At 42.3% G+C, this 23912-nt stretch overlaps 1 protein-coding gene across 12 annotated transcripts in view; it reads left to right on the top strand.

Moving 5' to 3' along the window:
* The window catches only part of FOXN2 (forkhead box N2), a 209212-nt gene that overhangs the window by 82833 nt on the left and 102467 nt on the right, over positions 1-23912 (top strand). For 2 of the 12 annotated variants that reach the window (XR_005224909.2, XR_005224908.2), the window contains exon 1: positions 1941-2100. The exons of 1 other annotated variant lie outside the window; for it this stretch is intronic. The gene's annotated coding sequence lies outside the window, so the exon portion shown is untranslated. Of the gene's footprint in view, positions 1-1732; positions 2101-2205; positions 2306-2353; positions 3366-23912 lie in introns of those variants that run through there. 9 more of the 12 variants (XM_043543856.1, XM_043543852.1, XM_043543853.1 and 6 more) reach the window with 9 other exon arrangements.

The raw sequence follows: 23912 nt of genomic DNA, 5'->3' as shown, positions 1-23912 counted from the left end.
GAGAGTGGTCACTTTAGATAAGCTATTACCAGCAGGAGAGTGGGGTCGGGGGAGGTATTTTTTCATGCTTTGTGTGTATAAAAAGATCTTCTACACTTTCCACAGTATGCATCCGATGAAGTGAGCTGTAGCTCACGAAAGCTTATGCTCAAATAAATTGGTTAGTCTCTAAGGTGCCACAAGTACTCCTTTTCTTTTTGAAATGTTTGTAACTCTGAACAAAATGTTATGGTTGTTCTTTCAAAAGTTTACAACTGAACATTGACTTAATACTGTTTTGAAACTTTACTATACAGAAGAAAAATGCTGCTTTCCCTTTATTTTTTTTAGTAGTTTATGTTTAACACAATACTCTACTTTATTTGCTTTTTTTTTTTTGTCTCTGATGTTGCCTGATTGTGTACTTCTGGTTCCAAATGAGGTGTGTGGTTGACTGATCAGTTCGTAACTCTGTAGAGGAACAATTTCCTGACTAGGAAATTATTTAACATTAAAAACAGAAACAACTAATGCGGAATGAGAGAATTTCCTAGGATTCCCCCGTACAACTACGTTATTGTCCTTCCCTCAAATAAGTGACTGCAATGCATCAGAGGCCAAGTGCCCCTCTGCAATAAGGGAAACCTTAGGGAGGGGATGGGACACCTTCCTACCAAGGAGTGGGGGGATCGGAAATGCAAAATCTCTCCCTATTCCTCACAACTAGTTTCCCAGATCCTATTATGATGTCGTAAAACTGCAAGTGTACACAGCATTGTAAACCCTGCTCAACAAATAACAAAGTTCCTGCCCTAAAGAGCTTAAAGCTAAAGGCATGAGTGAGCACAAAGCAGTACAACACAAAACAAACACAGTGGCATGTGGTCTTTACAGCTGGAAACCTTATTATCTCTCCAGAGGGATAAAAAATAAATAAAGCAGATTTCATCTCTTTGGAAATGAAGCATTTTATGCTGCCAAAAATATCTACTTTACAAAACAAAACAAAACATAAGTAACTAAGTTGCTAGCATATAGTTAGGTGCCTGGGGGACGTGGGACTGCCGAGGGATTGGGGGTAGGGGGGAAGCAGGACTTAAAGTGGGTATAATTTTCTGGATTTGCTGTCCTAGTCCTTTACAGGAAAATCCTATAATCCTTTATATAAAATTATATACTTTCTGTTGATTTCCAGACCATATTAAGAATAAAGATTTATATCACTATTATAGAATTGTATAGGATGGCCCAGAAAGCCTAAGAGAAATGGTGTATTCTACCGGCTTTTGAGAGTAACTTCTATAAGACCCTATTACATTTCTATAAGAACACTGTTGGTTTCATCCCTTTTAAATTCTACAGGACTTTTCCAGAAAGGGGTATCTCTATGATTGTCCCTGTTTGGTCAGGGCCACACACATTGTGCTGAAGGATGGCTGGCTGTGTGTTCCCAAAATCAGTTCCAGGGCCCACGCTGGTTTCACACCACAGGGCAACCTTTCAAGGCAAGGTCATGGTGCTGCCACACCATCTCTCAATGGATGGGTTTGAGAACAAAAAGTTGCAGCTTTTGTACAAAGGCAATCTCAGTTCAATATAAATGGATGGAGGGAGATTGTGGAGCACAGTCCTTATGACTATAGTCTAAACCTCAGGCAGAAGGTCAGGAGCTGCATCAGTATCTGTAGTGACTGATCCCAGGAGCCTCCTTCCTCCCACATAGTACAACGGAACCCCCAGTCAGAGACACACACTGAACTTGGCAGGGAGGGGAAATCACCCCCTTCCCCTTTGCAATGAACTACTCACAACCTATTCTTCATCCCCCTCCCGTCCTCCACAGCAATGGACTCGTCTCCTGCATATGACAGCAGGAGGGGAGGGGGCCAGCCCACTTGGACAAGGGGAGGAGAAGGCTGTGTGGTAAGTATAGGAAGGGAGGGAGGGGTTAGTGGCTTGGGTGCCGTGTTGCTATGGGGAGACCGAGAGACTAGAGGGAGGTGTTGCTGCTGCGCAGGGAGAGAGGGAGCAGAAGCTGTTGCTGATCGCTGCCACATATCCCTGCGGGCCTGCTGCCATATTGTGTCCACTCTCCCCCAGCCGCACAGCTTCATGACTACTGTGAGTATGGACCCCATTATTAACTGGGGGGGGGGGGGGGGAGGATTTTGCTCCACCCCCCAGCGGAGAGATTCCCAGCCTATATTTGCGTGTGTTTTATTTTAGAATATCTGAATCTACAGAGAACATACATGTGGTTAAAGGATGAGCGTGTTTCCTGCTCTGAGGGGTGGCAGCACGGGGGGATCGCTGCCGTCTCTCAGAGGTGGGATGTATAAAAGGGGTTTGTTCTTAATTGGGGCTGGAAGGAAATTGTGATTCAAAATAACAAACGTGGGCAGGGAGAGGAGGTTTAACAGGGACAGGTGGGCTGTGGATTGGCGTTTGTCCCGCTCACGCGGCCGCACAGAGGACAGTCTATGTTTTAAAAGTGCTTTAATAAATATGGAGGGAGATGAAGCAGTTTGCTCAGGGGGCTGGTGCCTCTGGAGAGCTCGAGTGTGACTCGTGAGGGGAGGGAGCCTTGTTTTGTTTTCGCTGCCAGGGTCTGGAAAGAGGCCGGGGGCCGCGCGTGTGTGATGAGAGGGAGAAGGAAGGGCTGCTCGGCGGCGCGCGTGAGCAAGCGCACATGGATAGCGCGCAAAGGGGGAGAGGGTAAATAATGGAGGAGGCGAGGAAGCTGATGCAGATGACTTGGGGCTGCCTGGGTCGGTGTTCCGCATGGGTCGCTTCCAGAGAGGCTGGGTAAGGTCCGGAACCCTCACGCCCGCCCTAAGACAAAGCATGTGCCGAGATCGCCCTCCGGGTTTGACATGAAAAGGGGACGCTCTCGCAGCCCCCCAGCACTGAGGACGCGTGCCAGGAGTGCAGATCTGAAGTCAGCGCTGAGTGGCTCCTGCGCAGCCCCCCCGGTACAATCATCCTTCCAGAGAAGAGAGACTTACCGTAAAATGACCCCCCCCAAAGGACGGATGCTCTCCTCCCTGTTGGAGAGTGAGGTTGGCAGCTGGGCTGCGTCCTGCAACTCTCTTATTGCTGTTGAACTGGTTCTTCCTTCCCCATATGCCCCCGTTTTCCTGGGGGAGGGGGAGGGGAAAAGGCTCTCTAAGGAGCATGTGGCTGGGAGAAGGTGGTGCGCCAAGAATAGCACCCACTGCAGTTCCTTATAGGTGCCTTTCCTGCCTGAGCCAGCCCGATGAGGAGAGGAGGTGTTAGCCCTCTTGCCCGTAAAAACATAACCTTCCCCAACTGCAGGAAGGGCCTCTGGCCTCCCCTCCCCACCCCGCGCGGCTCCATTAGCGAAGACAGCAGCTGATGCGTGCAAGGTAAGTTTCACGCACCCGCCCGGATCATGTGCACCTCCCCCATTTTGGTTGGGGTTGTGACAGGCATGTGGCCAGGAGAGCTGACCCCAGCCCAGCAAGTCATAGGCATTTCTGGGAGAGTGTGTGTCTGTAACAACCCCGACAAAGAGCCAGAAAGTGCCACTCACCGGTTCCCATGAGCTCCAGAGAGAGGGAGATCGCCCCCCAGTCTGTTGCTGCCGCCGCTGCCCACCGACTCCTGGGCGGCACCTTAGCCCTCGTTCTAGGTGTCTTCTCTTTTCTCTTGCGCTTTTGGATGAAGTACTTGGCTCACTGCTGAGATCTCTGCAGTGTTAGTTGCTCTTAGGAGACATTAGTGTGTATGGAGTGGGCTTCCTACTGCCCAACCCCCCTTTTCCACTAGGAAATTTTTTCCTGGATGTGATGCTCTCAAACTTTTGAGATACCTAAAAACATATTTCTTTTTGTCAGCGTTTTCAGATGTTTCTCTTAATCTGTTTTTAAGTATATAAAGGGGCTTTAAAAGCAGTATTGTGTATGTATATATATGTACACAAATTGTGTGTATGCATTTGTGTGTGTTTATGATGATAATGTTTGCATTGGTTGTTGTAATGAAAATGTTAGCCACCATGTCTTAAATTAACCCAGAAAACTGACTGGCAGTTGATCAGATTGCCATGTTCTTCTGTGTTTTGTATCCCATTGAATATGCTTTTGGGCACATTCTGAATAATACAGTAGTAGTAAAATGGATTTCAGTTTTTCTTAATCCTCAGCTTTTCAACAGAAATAAATTAACACTGTTTATATTAAATTAAGGGTTTTACTCAAAACAAAATGTAAAAATATAACACCATTTTACTGCACTGTGATGTATCATGCTTTTTGGTGAGCATGGGAAAATCCTCTGGCAGAAGTGGGTTGGTTAAGGCAATGGTGCAGCTATGTTTAAAAAAAAAAAGTACAGAGGGGAGGGAACCAGGAGAAAGAATGCAATAGTCCTATACTGAGGAGGACATTGATATGAGAGTTCAAAACTAAATTAATAAATTGGTGAGTGGGGATAACATACCCTCAGCATCCCATCTGAGCCATAACATTGGGGTTGTAGACTGTGAGTCAGAGATGTTACACTGAATGATTTTGATGGTGTAGGAAAAAATGTAACATCGCAATTCTGATCTTTGTTCCGGTTCAAACTTAACTAAATTATATGATGATGAAAAGTTTTGTTTTGTTCCTATAACTATATAAGCAAACTTAAGAGGGTATGGATTATTTTTTATAGCCAGTCGGAAACTTTTCCTTGGTGTCTGGTTGTAGGTTACTTACAAATATCTGCAAAACTGATATCTAATTAACAGCTAGAAGTGCTAAATTATATTTTATTTTATGGCTGTGAAGATGAACTGGTACAGTACTGTGTAATTGAATCAGCAGACAGACAGCATGAAAGAATGGCTTGAGAGGTGTGAACTTCCCCTGTTCTTCATAGGGGTAGTTAACTTGCATTCTCTGGTCCTGAATATATACTCTACCCTGATTCTGCGACCTACTGGGGATACTAGTTGATGGCTCCTCCATGGAGCTGAAAGCATGGGTGTTTGCCTGGTGCAGTTTACAAATTCACCCAACACCTGTCCCTTTTGGTGCATGAGAGAGACCTTGGCACACATCTGTGTAGGGTTCATCAGGTTGTAGCCTCTCCTTGCATCATCCAGAACCTCTTACTGAAGTTCTGACTGCACTTTTCCCCGCATCTTCTGATCTGTGCACACTGTATCTGTGGCCTCCACAATCACGGGACATCCTCCCCAGCCTCCTCTTGGCACTGGCCAAGGTGGCTATCCATCGCTCCAGAAGTAGGAAGTTGGGTGGTGTGCTCTGTGACTTTGGGGCCTATTCCTGGTCCCTTATCCAAGCATACTTCTGGGCAGAATTCCTCTGGGCAGTGTCCACTGACTCCCTAGACACCTTTGAGGAGCAGTGGGAACTGCTGGGGGATTCTCTGCTCGTAGTCCCCCTTCTGGATCCCGGATTTTCAACCTTCGACCTCACTCCTGCTCACACTTTTTTTTCATCTGTTGTCCTCAGTAATCTGTTGTAGCCTGGGCTTAACTGATGGTGTGGGCCTTTAGTTATGGGCAGGCATAGACCTGCCTTTCTCAGTAATTCAAATAGTACTGCAGCTCCCACTGGTGCTACTACTTGTGCAACCTTAGTTGTAGCACTAGGGGGAAATTCTTTACCTCCCTGCTCCCTGGGGGGAAAAAAAATCTTTAGTGCAAGCACAGTTATTGTACCCATACACACTAGTAATGCAGTTGTATTGGGGAACTTGGTTACAAAACAGCTATCCCAAACATAGCTAAAGCATGGTTTGGTCTAAACCAAACCATGCTTTGATGTGTCAGAGGACAGATATACAGTAGTTGAGGCCCCAACATACTTTCACTGTACCTCATAGCTAGGCTCTTGAATTTCCTCTTCAAAAATGCTATGTATTTGAAATTTCTGGGATGCTTCAACCATTCATTGCACTCACTTTGAATGCTGGCAGTGAGCATATCTTCTGGCCAGTGACTTTTCAAGAGTTGACCCTGGGCCTGTGATAGCTTAAAAACATTGAGAGCAAGTTTTATAGGACTTTCAAAAACTCTCTCTCCTACTTTCAAGAAAGACATATGATTTATTAAACTCCTATTGCTTCAGAGTATCAGCCACTGTTAGCACATCTGAAGGTTCATCAAGATGTACAAGTGAAAGTAGACAAATGAGAGCCATTGCACTGAGCTCTGCTTCCCAGTGAAATAGTATTCCAAACAAACAAAAGAAACCTAAAACTTCAGAGAAAGTGGGTGATACACAGGTAGTCAGCTGGGGAAGAGCAATGTCATGCATGAAATGATTACAAGTAGATAGATTTTAAATCATTTTCCCTTGTGGGACTCAATTATCTGCAATTGGAGCTGCTTTTATCCTGCAGGTGGGAGAATGGAACCCTTAATAATTATCAGTAAGGCCCAAAAGAAGCTTGCAGAAATATATACACACACAAAGTATTTAATTTATTTTAAACAGTTCATCTGTATCCCAAACCCAAAAGGAAAGAGACAGAGGTAGTCTGAGGTTTCATTGCAGACAGATGGGAGAGGAAACAATGTTGGAAAAGCTTTCAGAATTCTTCTCACCTCTCTCTCCTCCTCTCTCCCCCCAGAGATTTTAAGTTCCTTCCACACAGACAATTAAACCATGCTTGCTGAACCAGTTTTAAATATGGTTTGCATAACCTATGTAGACAGTGGGCCTGATTCTCCACTGCCTCGCATCAGGGTGATTTAAATCACTAGTCAGGAAGACTTGATTTAATCATGGATTTCTACATAAAAGTACATTCTTGTTGGTTGTTATAACCTTAATACATATTCTTCACAACTCAGAGGTAGATGTAGGTTTCATTTTTAGAAGGTAAACACTATACATTTTTAAAGTGATTTATTTTGAAAAAAAATCAGATTAGTTTTAGAGCTATATCAGAAAATGAATGATTGTTTGGTTATTTCATTTACCAAAGGTTATTGAAGCAGATATTCATGAAGTCATTGGGAGGTGAACTATCTCTAATTCTATAGGTTACTCATTAACATTTGGAGGATTTTCTTGCCATGCTGTATTAGGAGGAGAACATCACCAGACAGACATTTAAATTATTTCATTTAACTAAAACAACAACATTCTGTATTCTGGATTTTTTCTTCAACAGCAAACATAATATAACAAAACAAGCATATGAATTTTTGAATTTAGTTAAACATTCAAGTTTTTTAAAATCAAGTTTGTTTTTGTTAAAATTGTTTTAAACTAAAATAGTTAAATGAAATATTTTTAAAAAACAAAACAAATTAAATTGACTATGTCAGCGATGTCAACATGAGAAACTTAAAATATTGGCTTCTGCAGCTAACTCAGTCGTCTTCACCTTCATTTTCCTGTTTGTTCGTAATCTGGAAAAGAAAAAGAAGATTTTCTGTTTTTTTTCAGGTCTCAAATGATTTCTCTATTTGGAATGAATTAGTCCAAAGGAAGAAAATATTCTTTCTGCACTGGCAGAAGAAGCTACTGCTGTTAAAAGTGAGATTATCACTTCAACAGTCTCTGAATCCAAGTGCCTAAGTCACTTCCACCAGTTCACTGGTGGGACTTTCTTTAAAACATCATCAGCAAACATATATTTCTTGAATGGTTCATATTCCCAGACTGGGTCTCTTTTACATCCTGCTGCCATTATAGGTTTTCCCTTCTAGTGAGAGAATGGTTTGGTAGATTTCAAATCAATGCAGGCTACACTCAGAAAGACCTCAAGACTTCTGGAATATGCTGCTCAAACAGTTCCACTTTTGTTTCTGCTGCCTGTCCCTCATTTCTCACATTTATCTCCAGACTTCTTCTCCTTGTCCAGATCTATTCCACCCCCAACAATATTCTATTCACTGAACTTTTTGAAACTTTGCACTTTTAGAGAGAGGTAAGGGATTGACTCTGTGTACTCAAATTTGCAGAGGGAAAATAAGATTGAGGTCTGTTATTTCTCACCTCTGTTTATTTCTTTATTTATTTATGTACTTAAAAACATTTTTGCTGTTAACAAGCATGTTATCTCTGGAGACACAAATCCACAGTGTGAGAACTGCAAAACTAAGCATCTCTGATGGTATCTTCTAGACTGAGCACTGAGTCATAGAATCATAGAATATCAGGGTTGGAAGGGACCTCAGAAGGTCATCTAGTCCAACCCCCTGCTCAAAGCAGGACCAATCCCCAACTAAATCATCCCAGCCAGGGCTTTGTCAATCCTGACCGTAAAAACTTCTAAGGAAGGAGATTCCACCACCTCCTTAGGTAACGCATTCCAGTGTTTCACCACCCTCCTAGTGAAAAAGTTTTTCCTAATATCCAACCGAAACTTCCCCCACTGCAACTTGAGACCATTACTCCTTGTTCTGTCATCGGCTACCACTGAGAACAGTCTAGATCCATCCTCTTTGGAGCCCCCTTTCAGGTAGTTGAAAGCAGCTATCAAATCCCCCCTCATTCTTCTCTTCCGCAGACTAAACAATCCCAGTTCCCTCAGCCTCTCCTCATAAGTCATGTGTTCCAGTCCCCTAATCATTTTTGTTGCCCTCCGCTGGATGTTTTCCAATTTATCCACATCCTTCTTGTAGTGTGGGGCCCAAAACTGGACACAGTACTCCGGATGAGGCCTCACCAATGTCGAATAGAGGGGAACGATCACATCCCTCGATCTGCTGGCAATGACCCTACTTATATATCCCAAAATGCCATTGGCCTTCTTGGCAACAAGGGCACACTGCTGACTCATATCCAGCTTCTCGTCCACTGTAACCCCTAGGTCCTTTTCTGCAGAACTGCTGCCTAGCCATTCGGTCCCTACTCTGTAGTGGTGCATGGGATTCTTCCGTTTTAAGTGCAGGTTCTTGTTGAACCTCATCAGATTTCTTTTGACCCAATCCTCTAATTTGTCTAGGTCCCTCTGTATCCTATCCCTATCCTCCAGCGTATCTACCTCTCCTCCCAGTTTAGTGTTATCTGCAAACTTGCTGAGGGTGCAGTCCACACCATCTTCCAGATCATTTATGGAGATACTGAACAAAACCGGCCCGAGGACCGACCCTTGGGGCACTCCACTTGATACCGGCTGCCAACTAGACATGGAGCCATTGATCACTACCTGTTGAGCCTGACAATCTACCCAACTTTCTACCCACCTTATTGTCCATTCATCTAGCCCATACTTCTTTAACTTGCTGGCAAGAATACTGTGGGAGACCGTGTCAAAAGCTTTGCTAAAGTCAAGGAACAAAACGTCCACTGCTTTCCCCTCATCCACAGAGGCAGTTATCTCGTCATAGAAAGCAATTAGATTAGTCAGGCATGACTTGCCGTTGGTGAATCCATGCTGACTGTCCCTGATCACTTTCCTCTAAGTGCTTCAGAATTGATTCCTTAAGGACCTGCTCCATGATTTTTCCAGGGACTGAGGTGAGGCTGACTGGCCTGTAGTTCCCAGGATCCTCCTTCTTCCCTTTTTTAAAGATGGGCACTACATTACCCTTTTTCCAGTCGTCCGGGACTTCCCCCGATCGCCATGAGTTTTCAAAGATAATGGCCAATGGCTCTGCAATCACATCCGCCAACTCCTTTAGCACTCTCGGATGCAGCGCATCCGGCCCCATGGACTTGTGCTCGTCCAGCTTTTCTAAATAGTCCCAAACCACTTCTTTCTCCACACAGGGCTGGTCACCTCCTTTCCATGCTGTGCTGCCCAGTGCCAGTAGTCTGGGAGCTGACCTTGTTCGTGAAGAGAGGCAAAAAAAGCATTGAGTACATTAGCTTTTTCCACATCCTCTGTCACTAGGTTGCCTCCCTCATTCAGTAAGGGGCCCACACTTTCCTTGACCACCTTCTTGTTGCTAACATACCTGAAGAAACCCTTCTTGTTACTCTTAACGTCTCTTGCTAGCTGCAACTCAAGGTGTGATTTGGCCTTCCTGATTTCACTCCTGCATGCCAGAGCAATATCTTTATACTCTTCCCTGGTCATTTATCCAATCTTCCACTTCTTGTAAGCTTCTTTTTTGTGTTTAGGATCAGCAAGGATTTCACTGTTAAGCCAAGCTGGTCTCCTGCCATTTTTACTATTCTTTCTACACAGCGAGATGGTTTGTCCCTGTAACCTCAATAAGGATTCTTTAAAATACAGCCGGCTCTCCTGGACTCCTTTCCCCCTCATGTTATTCTCCCAGCGGATCCTGCCCATCAGTTCCCTGAGGGAGTCAAAGTCTGCTTTTCTCAAGTCCAGGGTCCGTATTCTGCTGCTCTCCTTTCTTCCTTGTGTCAGGATCCTGAACTCGACCATCTCATGGTCAGTGCCTCCCAGGTTCCCATCCACTTTTGCCTCCCCGACTAATTCTTCCCGGTTTGTGAGCAGCAGATCAAGAAGAGCTCTGCCCCTAGTTGGTTCCTCCAGCACTTGCACCAGGAAATTGTCCCCTACACTTTCCAAAAACTTCTTGGATTGTCTGTGCACCGCTGTATTGCTCTCCCAGCAGATATCAGGGTGATTGCCATCCATAGCCTCAGAAACAACTCTGACATCGTAATTAAAAAGGCTGACAAAGGAGGTGCTGTTGTCATCATGAATAGGTCGGGATATGAACAAGAGGCTGCTCGGCAGCTCTCCAACACCACTGTCTACAAGCCATTACCCTCTGATCCCACTGAGAGTTACGAAAAGAAACTACAGCATTTGCTCAAGAAACTCCCTGAAAAAGCAGAAGATCAAATCCGCACAGACGCACCCCTGCAACCCCGACCTGGGATATTCTATCTACTACCCAAATCCATAACCCTGGAAATCCTGGGTGCCCCATCATCTCAGGCATTGGCACCCTGACAGCAGGATTGTCTGGCTATGAAGACTCCCTCCTCAGGCCCTACGCTACCAGCACTCCCAGCTACCTTCGAGACACCGACTCCCTGAGGAAACTACAATCCATCGGTGATCTTCCTGATAACACCATCCTGGCCTCTATGGATGTAGAAGCCCTCTACACCAACATTCCACACAAAGATGGACTACAAGCTGTCAAGAACACTATCCCCGATAATGTCACGGCTAACCTGGTGGCTGAACTTTGTGACTTTGTCCTTACCCATAACTATTTTACATTTGGGGACAATGTATACCTTCAAATCAGTGGCACTGCTATGGGTACCCGCATGGCCCCACAGTATGCCAACATTTTTATGGCTGACTTAGAACAACGCTTCCTCAGCTCTCGTCCCCTAACGCCCCTACTCTACTTGCACTATATTGATGACATCTTCATCATCTGCACCCATGGAAAAGAAGCCCTTGAGGAATTCCACCATGATTTCAACAATTTCCATCCCACCATCAACCTCAGCCTGGACCAGTCCACACAAGAGATCCACTTCCTGGACACTACAGTGCTAATAAATGATGGTCACATAAACACCACCCTATACCGGAAACCTACTGACCACTATTCCTACCTACATGCCTCCAGCTTTCACCCTGACCACACCACACGATCCATTGTCTACAGCCAAGTTCTGCGATACAACCGCATTTGCTCCAACCCCTCAGACAGAGACAAACACCTGCAAGATCTCTATCAAGCATTCTTACAACTACAATACCCACCTGCGGAAGTGAAGAAACAGATTGATAGAGCCAGAAGAGTTCCCAGAAGTCACCTACTACAGGACAGGCCTAACAAAGAAAATAACAGAACGCCACTAGCCGTCACCTTCAGCCCCCAACTAAAACCCCTCCAACGCGTTATTAAGGATCTACAACCTATCCTGAAGGATGACCCAACACTCTCACAAATCTTGGCAGACAGGCCAGTCCTTGCCTACAGACAGCCCCCCAACCTGAAGCAAATACTCACCAGCAACCACACACCACACAACAGAACCACTAACCCAGGAACCTATCCTTGCAACAAAGCCCATTGCCAACTGTGCCCACATATCTATTCAGGGGACACCATCACAGGACCTAATAACATCAGCCACACTATCAGAGGCTCGTACACCTACACATCTACTAATGTTATATATGCCATCATGTGCCAGCAATGCCCCTCTGCCATGTACATTGGTCAAACTGGACAGTCTCTACGTAAAAGAATAAATGGACACAAATCAGATGTCAACATTCATAAACCAGTCGGAGAACACTTCAATCTCTCTGGTCACGCGATTACAGACATGAAAGTTGCAATATTACAACAAAAAAACTTCAAAACCAGACTCCAGCGAGAGACTGTTGAATTGGAATTCATTTGCAAATTGGATACAATTAACTTAGGCTTGAATAGAGAGGGGGAGTGGCTAAGTCATTATGCAAGGTAACCTATTTTCCCTTGTGTCCCCCCCCCCCCGCCTTTTTGCGAATACAGACTAACACGGCTGTTACTCTGAATCATGAGAACCAGGGCCTGCAATCTAGTAACTTCCGTGAGTTGCCGGAAGAAAGCCTCATCCACCTCATCCCCCTGGTCCAGTGGTCTGTAGCGGACTCTCACCATGTCGTCACCCTTGTTGCTCACACTTCTAAACTTAATCCAGAGACTCAGGTTTTTTTTGCAGTTTCATACTTGAGCTCTGAGCAGTCATACTACTCCCTTACATACAATGCAACTCCCCCATCTTTTTTGCCCTGCCTGTCCTTCCTGAACAGTTTATATCCATCCATGACAGTACTCCAGTCATGTGAGTTATCCCACCAAGTCTCTGTTATTCCAATCACATCATAATTCCTTGACTCTGCCAGGACTTCCAGTTCTCCCTGCTTGTTTCCCAGGCTTCTTGCATTTGTGTATAGGCACTTGAGATAACTCGCTGATCGTCCCTCTTTCTCAGTATGAGGCAGGAGCCCTCCCCTCTTGTGCGGTCCTGCTCGTGCTTCCTCTCGGTATCCCACTTCCCCACTTACCTCACGGTTTTGGTCTCCTTCCCGCGGTGAACCTAGTTTAAAGCCCTCTTCACTAGCTTAGCCAGCTTGCTTGCGAAGATGCTCTTCCCTCTCTTCGTTAGATGGAGCCCATCTCTGCCTAGCACTCCTCCTTCTTGGAACGCCATCCCATGGTCAAAGAATCCAAAGCCTTCTCTCTGACACCATCTGCGTAGCAATTCGTTGACTTCCACGATATGATGGTCTCTTCCCGGGCGTTTTCCTTCCAAAGGGAGGATGGACGAGAACACCACTTGCGCCTCAAACTCCTTTATCCTTCTTCCCAGAGCCATGTAGCCTGCAGTGATCCGCTCAAGGTCATTCTTGGCAGTATCATTGGTGCCCACGTGGAGAAGGAGGAAGGGGTAGTGATCCGAGGGCTTGATGAGTCTCGGCAGTCTCTCCGTCACATCGTGAATCCTAGCTCCTGGCAAGCAGCAGATTTCTCGGTTTTCCCGGTCGGGATGGCAGATAGATGACTCAGTCCCCCTGAGGAGAGAGTCCCAGACCACCACCACCCGCCTCCTTCTCTTAGGAGCAGTGGTCGTGGAACTCCCAACCCTAGGACAGTGCATCTCATGCCTTCCAGTCGGCGGAGTCTCCTTCTGTTCCCTTCCCTCAGATGTATCATCTAGTCCACTCTCCGCATTAGTACCTGTGGAGAGAACATGAAAACCGTTACTTACCTGTATCTGCGTTGCTGGTACATGGACGCTCCCCTTTCTTCTTCTGGAGGTCATATGCTGCCAAATTTCTTCACCGTCCTCCTGTCCCCGCAGTGCAGCCTGCTCTGAATCTTCAGAACGTTGTGTTCGTAGAAGCATATCCTGACGTCTGTCCAGGAAATCTTCAGTTTCTCTTATGCAACGCAGGGTCGATACCTGTTGCTTCAGACCTTGAACCTTCTCTTCCAATATAGAGACCAGCTTGCACTTTGTACAGACAAAGTCACTTCTGTCCTGTGGAAGAAAGACAAACATGGCACATCCAGTGCAGGTCACAACAGCTGAACTCTCCCCATCCATATTACCTTCCTTCTACGAGCTTCCTTAGGAGTTGTAGTAACTACTCAGAGAAGCCGGCAAGATGTAAGCCTCAGTGGGCTCTCCCCAGGCAAACTCCCCCTGTTAGCCTCTCTGCTGTTCGCGGCTCAGCTGGTTCACAGCTGACTGGCTTTTTATAACAGTCTGGCCCACTCAAGGCTCACCTGGAACAAAGCACTCCCAATTCACACTTTTCAAACAGCCAATCAAGCAGATGGTCAAACTGTCCCCACAACAGACACTCAGATACTCACTAACACAGCCTCGTCAATGCAGCCCTTAGCGTACCTCCTCTGAGGCAGATCCCAGGCAAACTCCCTCTGTTAGCCTCTCTGCTGTTTGCTGCTCCCATTGGATAGATAGAAGGATTAACCTAAATGATCTATACAGAAGCCCCTGGAACTATATAAGATTGGGTCCCTATTCCATGGACTATTGGAACACATTTACAAAACTTTTCTTAAACTTTACATGAATATATTGTTTCATACTATAGAATTAGAATTTATAATCTCTCTTACGTTATAGCTCAAAGATATCTCATCATGGATCTTAATTAAAACTATCTTTAGATAGGCTTTTTTCCTCAAAAAGCATTTTATCAAAAAAATGTAATTTAAATTAAAAAAATCATGGATTTTTATCCACCCTGCCTTGCATCCGGTCTAATCATTTTACACTTGTGAAGAATGGATGTTTAAATGCTATTGAATCAGAGTGACAGGGCTTGATTCTCCTTCACTTATGCAGGTGCAAATCAAGAATAATGCCATTGGAGTTACACTGTTGTTAATCAGAGGAGAATCAAGTTTGTAGTATCTGGCCAGGTTAGCATGGATCTTTGTCAAATACATATGATCTTAACATCATTTCTGTTTTTGTTTTTTATTTAATCCCACTTTAAAAACACATTTAGTCATAAAGAGGAAACTCCTTTGTGCCTGAACTAGTGTGTAACACTGTTTGGTCAATATGGATGGGGACAAATGGTGTTTTTTAAAGTGTTCAATACTAAGCCCTGATTCCCTGTTGACTTGCACCATATCATGTACGCTAGTGCAAAAAGAGTGTAAAATGCTGCCATTTGAATAATGGCTCACTTTGCACTGTTGAAAATGACTACACAAGGTGCAGGGCAACAGAGAATTGGGCCACGGTCTCTGGCTTTGGTAGGGAACTGCAGTGGTATTGGCAACACAGAGCACTAGTGTAGAAAAGATTCCTGCCGCTTCAACTGTTTTTAACATGGTGATGTTTAGACTTACCCTGGGTAGGTTTAAATAACTGTGTGGCTGTTGCCATAGGCAACTGTGCCTGACTCGGGTGCTCAGACCTGGTCTATATTAGAAAACTTGCACTGGTTTAACTAAATAAATTTTAAATCAACCTAGCTCAACCAGTGCAAATCCCTAATAATACAGAGGCAGTGAAATTAAACTTATTTAAGCAAGAGTTAGCTTGCAATTTACGGACACAAGATAAACTGATTTAGATCATTTTAACGTCTACTTATGTGTATCTACAACAGGGGTTTACACCAGTCTAACTAGATCAATATATTTATATTTGGTGCAGTTTTTCTAATATAGAAATGCTCATTGTCTTGCTACTACTGGTCGAGCAAGGAGGGGAATTTTCACAAATCCCTGGTGTACTAGTCTCTGTTCTTTCACAACCCAGTTGTAATATTTAAAAACATTGACATATATTTGCTTGGCTGAACATGCACAGTGTACTAGTCGGGATTATTCTATTGCTTTGATTGTTCATCTCTAGTGAGAGCATTTAGAAATCTCTGATAAGGCCTCTGGAGAGTTTGTGTATGTGATGAGTGAAAGAAGTTCTTGCTGTACAAGGTACTTGGGAGTGTGGGAGTTCTGACATAATATCCTGACTCTAGCTTCTCCCACTCTTACACAAACGAGAGGCTTTTGGTTTCTTGCTTTTTATTTTGTATTACATTTGAACTACCTAGAAAGTCTCAATTTTTTCCCCTTTTTTTAATGCAGTTATAAACTTAGCTATAAAATTACACCTCACAGTTTCAAAACACTTCATAAACACAAAGCCTGATTCATGGTAGGTGCTGAGCATCCTCAGCTCCCACTGGAACTATTGGGAGTGAAGGGTACTGAGCACAGTTGACTCATTGGCAAGGCTGTAAGAAAGTTTTTTGATTTATTTGTTTGTTTTTGGTTCAAAAATTGCAACCACTGTTTGTTGAAGTTGTGGTTATGGTGTGGTCGGTTCAACCTGGCTCATGGGGTTGTACCACCATTCAAATTTGGCCTGGCTGTGCCTCCATCATGATGGGCAGGTGTATGTAGAGGTGCCCTCAAAGCAGAGAAGTAGTGTACTAGCAGGGTAGGGAGCCCCTCAGGACAGAGAGATGAAGGGTGCAGGTGTGGGTGGGGAGGTGGGGAGGTGCAGGACCTAAACTCTTGTTTTGTAAATTCAAGAGGGGCAACCGTCTGATGTGTTGTGGTATAGACCTACAGGCCTTTCATCCCCCCAAAATAAAGATTATCAGCTTATTGGGTGCAGCAGTGTATATTACTTAATTTATATTAGCTTTTAGCATTAGTTTAAGTTTCATCCATTTTATTTCATTTGGCTGCACAGGTTTGGGACAGTTGTTAATCCATGTGGTAGTATGTATATGTTGGTATAAAAAGATATTATAATTAACTGTCTTGTATTTCCATTTCTGATTTAGCACTTGGTGAGCACATTAACATAGATAGATCTGCTTTGTGTGCGCCCTGCTTGACAGTTAATAAAAAGGTGTTGTGTAACTTCCTGTGCAGAAATTGTATTGTGCTTTTTCACTTAGTGAATCATATAGCATATCTGCCAGTCTTTACAGTTTATATGCAAGTATGCACTTGTATAAGTCCTGTCCATAGCCAGACTTCACAAATTATGAATTTTTATTTTCGAACGGTCACACAAAGCTTCCCTGTATCAAGAGAAAGATCCACAAGGAAAGCAAGAAGCAGCTAAGAGACTTTTTTCATTTAGAAGTGGATATTTACGTATTATGTATATCCCTATATTACAATAAATCCACTTCCCATCATATTTTCAATTTTGCATTGTGGATGTAATCATACTATATAACACAGTACATTATATGTCAGGGGTTCTCAACCTTTTTCTTTCTGAGGCCCACCCAACATGCTATAAAAACTCTATGGCCCACCTGTGCCACAACAACTGTTTTTCTCCATATAAAAGCCAGGGCCGACGTTAAGGGGTAGGAAGCAGAGCAGTTGCCCGTGGTACCACGCCACAGGGTACTAAGTTGCTCAGGCTTCAACCCCAGGTGTTGGGGCTTGGCGCCCCGGGCTGCAGTCCTGTGCAGTGGGGCGTCAGCTTTCTGCTGTAGGCCCTAGTGAGTTTAATGCTGGCGATGCTTGGCGGATCTCCTGAAACTTGCTTGCGGCCCTCAGGGGGCCGCGGACCCCTGGTTGAGAACCATTGATATATGTGATGACAAGTGTCTGATTTGTCTTTATCACATTAGGTAAAAGTGTATAGTGTATCCCAGGGTACACACAAAGTATAATTTAAGTCAAGTGAGATAGAATTGGCATGTGGTAGTAAATTACTCACTACAAAAAAAAATGCTGCCTGGTGTCCAATGGTGTCTTTATGACCTTTGAGTACTTTGTCTCCTTTCTCTACAACATCATAGCTTCAGAAGCACAAACATACTGGAACGTATTTTGTCTTGAAAAGAACTGACGAGTACTATTTAATGCTGAGTGCCCAGATGTCTATGACTTGGTAACTTGGGAAGAGTAGCTATTGTGTTGTAAAGGGTGGACATGTTCATGTTCCGCATGGTGAGTATTGTACAGGAATCATTTTAGAGAAATTAGAGTCAGAGTATATGGGAAACTTTATACCAGAGATCTCATCACATGATCTTACAATAGGTTTTCTTTCCCTTTTCTTCCTATTGTATGAAGTTGTTTGGCTTTCAGATCAGTAGAAACTAGCTCTCTTTCAGTCCATAGCTCAATTTTTATGAGAGGTTAAGACTCTTTTTATTAGATGGCGGGTATCTTATTGCTTCAGTATTTTTCCAGACTTTTGTGTTCTCTGCTGAGATTAAATTTCAAATTCTTCTAATGACAATGGGGTTTCAAAACAGTTCTTGCTGTTAGCAAAGTGCTAATAAGGTTTCTCTGGTCAGTGTGGACAGGGATGACTGAGCCATCTTGTAAAACAGTCATTCCCGTCTACACTGTCCAAAGAAACTGTATGCATTCCTTATTATAGGGGTAGTCAGTTATTTTTTGTCAAGGTCCAAATTTCTTGGTCAAGGTATAGTCAAGGCCCAGACTCCAGAGAAAATAATAATAAAACCAATAATGATGATAATCAGTAAATAAAAAGATTTCAGGGTCTTTCAAAAGTGTCTCGCAGTCCGGATTTGGCCCACGGTTCACCTATTGACTACCTCTGCCTTATTAGCTGAAATGTCTTTAACATGATTTTAATTTGGGTCCATGAGGGGCCTAAGGATTCTTAATTCCTATGATTAGCCTTTTCAGCAGTCTTTGACAACTGTTATCGTGCTTTAAGTGGTGTTGAACTTGGTTTGCCCACATTAGCGGGACAGGTCAACACAGTCCAAAATGTCTTTCAGCAACATCATTGACTATGCTTTGATTTTAAATTGGAACTACTGTGTAATCCATTAACAGTGTTGCCTCTGGTTATATCACGAGTTGCTCCTTGATCCTTGTACTGTCAGATATCTATGCTCACACATCACTTTCTGTGTCAGCATTCCACCATTGCATCTGATGCTGCCTTGCTACTATGTTCTTGCTGTGGTGGACCCTATAGTGTGTAACTTGCTCCGTCCTCCTATAAAACATAATCTTTTGTACCTTCCCACTGTAGCACCTCTAAGCTTTGTTTTTTCAAAGTTATTTTAGCGCATTCCCTATATTTACTACCTAACTTTAGTTTCCTGTTTAAAATGTGGGCCTCTCATTTGTTGTTGTGATTGCAGTTTAGCAGGATGGTATTTTATTATGTTGTTTTTATATGCTATTATACAGCCGCCAAAGTGATTTTAGGATACTTTCTAAAGAAAATTCAGTGATTTAAAACCCACACCTAGTGGGATTAGAGTGCAGCAGCAGCTGGTGGGTGCAAGTAAGCCTGTTGCCAAACAGCATTGGTAGCCTCTACCACAGACAGTCAGTTTGACCAAAAATAGTCAGAATGGTAATAGGCAGCTTTTCATTCTTTTCAGAGTTATTTAATCCAAATACAAACTGTATTCTTTTCTTCTGCTTTGGTGCCTTTTAACCATGTTGTATGAGAAGTATAGGATATCATTTTGTATTTTAGCTTGATTAATGCAAGTGCTTTTCTCTTTGCCTTGAGAATACTGTATTTACTATATCTAGCTTTCATTCTAAATTGAGATAGCGTAACTATGTGAGGCTTCATCTCCATTTTACCCAGAATGTAGTGGCACTGGTGGAACTGTTTCCTCTTATAAATAATTTGGTTTATTATTTTACTAGGTTTTGTTTACATTGACTGGCATAGCTATTTAGTTGGGGATTAGGTCCTACTTTGAGCAGGGGGTTGGACTAGATGACCTCCTGAGGTCCCTTCTAACCCTGATATTCTGTGATTCTATTTTGGAGTAGTTTTCCCCATGTGGACACTCTGTTCTGGAATAATTATTCCACTCACAAAGTGGAGTAATTATTCTGGAATTAAATCACTTTTATTTTGGAATAGATGTCCACATGGGGGAGTTATTCCAGAATAGCTATTCTGGTCAATTTCTCGCATGTAGGCAAGGCCTAAGCAAAGTTACAATCTGAAATCAAGAGAATTTAAATCATTAGCTGTATGAAAATTCTATTAGTGCTAAACAAAACAAAAAAAAGGTAAATTTTTCTCTAATACCAGCACCATTTCACTTTAATCATAGTTCTTTAGTCTGTTCACCTATGTTAATATGTTTCTGATATGTACTTTATTTTGTATGCATGCGACAAAGAGGCCCATTGGTGATTCAATACTGTGTCAGCAACTCTTGTGGTTCTTGACTTATTCATCACACCTAAATACTATTGCCATAATCTATATCTAAAAGGTGTGATGTAAGATATTATTAGAAAACTAATTGTGTAATGTATGTATGGGGTGTGTACAATGTTATGCATATGTGCTAAAATTATGTTCTCAATTTTGGCAAGCAATGTATAGGCACAGTCTGCCTTGGACAAAGGAATGTGTATTTGTTTGGCTGACCAATCTGGTAGTTAGGCAGTGGCAATGAAGGCACATTTACATGAAAGATAAGCAAAGCTGTCAGCCTAGCAAGTGGGGAGGTTGCTTCTTAGCTATAAAAAAGGGGGTCTGAACCTCAAATAAATAACTGAGTGTACACAATATTACTGTATTATAAAATACATCAAGTAAGATCTTTTATGAAAGCTGATGACACACTGGTGATCAACATCATTGTAAAATGCATGTGTAAACACTATGTGAGGAATTATGAATACTCAGTGGTAGGCATTAAAGCAAAGGTAGTCAATTATTTTTTTGTCAAAGTCCAAATTTCCTCGTCAAGGTATACTCAAGGTCCAGACTCCAGAGAAAATAATAAAACAATAACAATAATAAGTAAATAAAAAGATTTCGGGTCCATTCAAAAGCATCTGGTGGTCTGGATTTGGCCTGTGGTCCACCTATTGACTACCCTGCCTTAAAGTCTGTGAATAAAATGTTTAAATCAGGCACATCAGAGGGAGTTAGTGAACAGGTTTTCTCCCAGACAACAGGGAAGGTAGCTGTCTATCTGTCTCCGGTGAAGTTAAGCAAGGAGTGACCTGAAACAATGGAAGTTCTATTTACATGTGAATCAGGAGGGAGATGGGATGTCCACAGGAAGGAAAGAACGGCATGAGATTATCTTGAGTCTGGGGACGAAACAGTGAGTTTTGGAAGATAATATAATGAGAGAGAAGATACCATCTTGGCCTCCATCACTTGAGGGAATGAAGAGGCCAGAGCTCTTGAGATTGCAGAAAGATGAATTCTTCAGCCAAGGTGGTTGAAATCTCCGGAAATTGATTATAGATGAGAAACCTGCTTAGGCAAAGATTGTAATGGACTGAAATTAAGTTTTAGTCTTAGAAGTGTATTCCTTCTTTTGTTTGTTTGTAACAAGGGACATAATGGTTAGTCAGCTGGCTGTTGGTGTCCAGGCTGTGAGCCACAACAACAGAGCATTCAAGACACCCGAGGTTACAGCGCAGGCAGTGACACAATGACATACTGATCTAGATTGCACCCCCAGAGCATGACAATGGCTACATTATCATTGTGTGCCATAGAAAGCAATCTGTGGTAGAGCAAAGTTCTAGACAGATAAACAGTGTTCTTGACACTTACATTGATAGTAATACTGTGCACTAGGAAAAATACTAGCTTGAATCAAAACATGTCTAAGGATGTATCAATACTAGTGATATAAGTGCTGTTGTCTATGTTTTTAGCTGTTTTCTATTTATGCAACTTTCAAAGTGCAGTCTGAAGCTGAAAGAAGTATAAAATTTAGTTCAAAGAATTTGTAAAAGAGAAATCCAAACATATATCCTGTCTTGGAACCAGAGGTGTTTGGAATGCTGTGATTAAAAATGTAACTAAAGGAAGACCACAAAGGATAGGAAGAAAAATTATGCCTGTGTAGCAGTCATTTGAAAATGGAAACCAATGCAAGCTTTGTGGCCTCAGTAAGCTCTGTTTGTAATGCTGTAGTTTTTTCTGGTATTGTTAAAGTGCTACTTAAAAAAATTATTCTCACTGCAAGGTCATTTCAGATAAAATTAGAGTTTCATGCTTTCAGATAAGGTTCAAGTGGAGTTCTGATATCTGTGTTTAAAAAGGCTTACAAGCTGTTAGCAAAAGAGATAGTATGACATTTTGTAACATTGGGCAATTGTTATTGCTACACTTCAGCTGAAATATCAACAAAAGAATATTCAGTATTGTTTTGAGGCTATCCTGGAGAACTGTGTATGATAGGGATATCTTGGAAATGAAATTAACAGTATTTTTTTTTTCAGTGCAATGCGCTCAGGTGGCACAGTTATATAACTATATCTATGGCTCCCATCTTTTAGTTTTTATTCTTTTACTGTGGGACATGCAGAATTTAAGAAAAGTGACTACTGTAGTATCTTTTCAAATGTCTTTTTCTGTTACAAAAAAAATCAAAATTATTTGTTTTTATAGTAATTTAGTTTTAATTGCTTACTGTTTATGGTGTTTGCTTACTCTTTTGCCTTTTTAGTTTCACTGTTCAATCTGATAGTCCATGTCACTTTCCATTCCAATCAGTTACATTTTCAGGTTCTAATGCACATGGAGCCTGATCCAAAACTAATTGAAGTCTGTGGGAAAACTCCTGTTGACTTCAGTAGGTTTTGAATAAGGCTATGGGCAATTTTAAAATAAATAGCCCTGATCCTGCAATTCGTGTGCTGCTTCACTATGATGCTGACCCGCACATAACAAATTACAGGATTGGGCCAATGTTTGCAGCTGAAATGTTGTCAGGGAATGTTTATTTAAAATACCAGTTTCATGGACATTATTGTTTTGCCTTTTAAATCATGGAAACATTTATATTTTGTTTTGATTTGTAAAAATAAACATACAAAACCTAAATCTTGGGCTAAATTTGAGCTGCCTGTGTCCCTGTAAGGTCTCTCTTCTTTCTGATGCAGAATTTTGTAATCATTTCATGCATCTCTCCTGATACTGGTTCTCTTTCAATTTTGTGCTCAGTTTCTCAGTTTTAATTTTACATCAAGGAGTGGAAGAAGACTGGGAAGAGACATTAAAAATGAGAGAAATTTGAAAATATTTTAGTGAATAACTGGAAAACCTTTATTTTATATAATGTCCAGTAAATTATGGGAAGAAAGAGTTCCTCCCCACATACGTGAGTCAAATGAATATTGCAGAGGTTTTGTCCAGTCACAGGGAGACATTCAAGGCCCCTCACCCCACCAAAATAGACTTGGTTGTCTGATTCTAAAACATATTACAAACTGATTTTAATAAATTGTATCTCCATCTTTAAAGTACCTGATATGCCTTTTTATTTAAAAAGAAAATATCTATTTTGTCTCTGTATGCTGTCCAATGAGAACAGTTATTTGGACCTTTTGTTGTAATGTGTTTTGCTGAAGAGTGCAGCTGCATACATTTTTCATTTGGAGACAACGGATCAGTCACATGCCGGGGTGCCTAAATCTATTACCAAGAGATAGTTTTATCCCTAGGAGACCATAATGCCTTAGTTGTCTTGGATACATGACATCATATAGCACTGTAATCAAATATAGACCTTCTGCAGTGCATTTGGGATTTAAATCTGACCTCAATCTGAACAACAGTTCTTGTGAGATGCACAATACATTGTGTAGACAAAGGAAAATGGGAGGGGAGAAGGAAATCAAATCAATTAATTAAATAATTAACACACACACACCCATGTTGGGCTCTTGAAATACTTTGATCAGATGAATTCATTGTTCTAACTTTTCCAGCTTTTAAAAATAATGTTTTACATAGCTATGCAGAGATTTTTTTTTTGACAGAACTGTGACTCGTCTGTCTATTTGTAATGAAGGAAGATATTAATTGAGTTTGTCCTCTGCTATTTGCATGTATTTCCAAGTATAGGGGTTGTGAGTAGTTTCACTTATTCCTACAAGGCCTTATCTACACACAGTTTTTGTACTGCTTTAAGGATGGCTATTTGAAACGAGGATAGTTAAAGCAGTTACAACCTTTTGTGTGGACACAGTTATACCAATAAATTTAGGGGAATAAGCAATAATAGTACACCTCTACCCGATATAATGCGGTCCGATA

Source organism: Chelonia mydas, chromosome 3, assembly GCF_015237465.2.
Source record: "Chelonia mydas isolate rCheMyd1 chromosome 3, rCheMyd1.pri.v2, whole genome shotgun sequence".
NCBI lineage: Eukaryota > Metazoa > Chordata > Testudines > Cheloniidae > Chelonia > Chelonia mydas.
This window is presented reverse-complemented; position numbering and strand designations above follow the sequence as displayed.